Source organism: Gastrolobium bilobum, unplaced genomic scaffold, assembly GCF_033153095.1.
Source record: "Gastrolobium bilobum isolate Gb01-03AN ecotype WA unplaced genomic scaffold, APGP_CSIRO_Gbil_v1 utg5831, whole genome shotgun sequence".
In the NCBI taxonomy this organism is placed as follows: Eukaryota; Viridiplantae; Streptophyta; class Magnoliopsida; order Fabales; family Fabaceae; genus Gastrolobium; species Gastrolobium bilobum.
Window position 1 is genome coordinate 97,171 of NW_026898041.1, and position 2,388 is coordinate 99,558.

Genomic DNA, 2,388 nt, shown 5'->3' on the forward strand with positions numbered 1-2,388 from the left:
GCATTTTGTCTCTCAAAAGAGCGTTATTCACACCGCCCCTTCCATGCAGTCAAGAAAGCAACTCAAATAAAATTACAAGTTTTTCCATCCACTCTTCTAGCCTATAAATAGGACGTTCCAACACGAAGAAAGGATAGAATTCCTTAAGAAGAGATCACTTAGTTTCAGTTTTAGTTTCTACTGTACAGTTGTATAGTTTTTAGCAATAGTTAAGTGACAGCAACCCTTCCTCTATTTTGTATCACCCATTTGAGACTCCTCACGAGCAATTACCATACTTCTCCATTTTATTTTGTTGTAACCTAATCTTGTTTCTTATTAATATAAGTTGTTACTTCTCTTCTCTTCCATTCGTTATCTCTGAACTGAATCTCGGGTCTATGGGATTTTTGTTTGGAATAATTATGTTTATTGTTATAGCCATGGGCTAAGTTATTTGTGGAACGGAAAAGCAGTGAAGTTCTTAAAGAACTATATTCAAAACGTTTGCACTACAGCTTTTGTATTTATGTGATTTAAGTGTGCTTTATTCTTTGCATATCAATGGAAATTGAACTCCAACTGAGAAAGGAACTTTCATAAGGAAGGGATTTCAGACAACTTAATCAGAGGAGGAAGGTAGTGTTGTGAAAACAACACTACTGGTTGCCTTAGGAATAAGGAACCACCTCGTTCACTGAAGGTTCTGAACTTAGTAACTGTTGGAGTCAAGGGAGCCATAGCAATATGGAAACTTGTGAGCCATTAAAGTTCATGAGCTAAGGAAATAGAGTTGGCAGTGAAAAGACCTGAACAAATTCAGAAGGGTTAAGTCTTAGGTTCAGAATATAGCTATTTAAGAATGGAACAGTGGATCTGTTCCTTGTGTTAAAAACTGTTTTACTTTTATCCATTCATATTGTTGTCTCTTAAATATTGTTATCTTTTAGTTATTTCCTTTCATAAATCTTGTGACTATAACACCAAAACTCCAATGAATATTGTCATTCCTTCTCACATCAAGAAGGATGTGATATATAAAGACGTGAGGAATTGTTTGAAGTTAGACTAAACTTACTGTCTTTGATGAACGTTTTCAAGATAGTAGGGAACGAATGACCAAACATTTTAAATACTGTCTTTTCTTTTCATTTAATTCTTTGTAAAACAGTTCAAGGTATTATTTAGAGTTCTATCCTCGTGGATAATCTGGGCATTAATAATCCCATTTATTACTTGATGCGTGCACTTGTGCACTTGGGTTGAAATCAAGATAACGAATGTGTTTTCTCTTGATGAACTAAATACAGGGAACGTCCTGAAAAGAACATATAAGCAACCAACAAGTTCACACCCAACAAGTTTTTGGTGTTGTTGCCGGGAATAGTTTACACTAAAATTTTTCCTTAAATTGTTTTATTTCATACTTTGTTAATATATCATTCATTATTCTTTGTTATATACTTTATTGTTTATACTGTGTATGTTATATGGTTTATGATTGAAGAATCTGAAGCTAATTCTCACAATTTCACTGAAATACCTGTGTTTTTCTTTGATCCTGAACCAGAACGCACTTTTCACAGGAGAAGAAGGAATCTCAGAGAAATTTTTTTTGAACCGAACATGGCTGATCATAATAACAACAATGAAGAGATTCCTCTGGAACAAAACTTCAGGGCTCTGGCTGCTCCTTCAAGGAACAGACCAGAAAGAGAAGTAATCATCCCTCCTGTTGTAGCTCTTAACTTTGAGTTAAAGTCTATCATGTTTAATATGATTTGGAAAGCTGGAGTTTTCAATGGACTCCCTGCAAAAGATCCTTTCACACACCTTAATAATTTTCATGACATTTGTGATGATTTTAGAATAGAAGGTGTAACAGAAGAGAGTATGAGAATGAGGCTATTCCCTCACTCTTTGGGCTCAAAAGCCAAGATTTGGATGAAATCCCTCACATCTGGATCCATACATTTATGGGAAGAACTCTCTAACAAGTTCATAGAGAGATTCCTCCCTATGTCCCGTTAGAGCAGAGCTCTCTAACTTCAGAATGTTTTATGGAAAGAATCTTTATGAAGCATGGGAGAGATATAAGGACATTATCAGAAAATGTCCTAACCATGGGGTAGAGAAATGAGGAGTTTTACAATCTTTTTATAAGGGAATTGACCATACTTCTCAATCACATTTAGATTTTGCTGTAGGAGGATATTTTTTCACAAGAACTCTTGAATCCAAATGTGAGATCATATAGGGTACTGCAGAACGTTGTCTTCAGTGGCCACTGGAAAAAATGAATCCAGTCAGGAGGCCAGGCATATTAGAGTTGGATAAACAAACTGCCATAGAGGCCCAACTGGCTGCACTGATGAATGAAGTAAAGAGCTTGAAAGCTAACAAAGAACA

At 35.5% G+C, this 2,388-nt stretch overlaps 1 non-coding gene across 1 annotated transcript; it reads right to left on the reverse strand.

Annotated features, from left to right (window-relative positions):
• Positions 1 to 2,002: 2,002 nt before the first annotated feature.
• LOC133312350 (small nucleolar RNA R71) lies at positions 2,003 to 2,109 on the reverse strand. The gene has a single exon (XR_009751670.1). It is a non-coding gene; the product is annotated as a small nucleolar RNA R71 (small nucleolar RNA).
• Between the last annotated feature and the right edge of the window lie 279 nt (positions 2,110 to 2,388).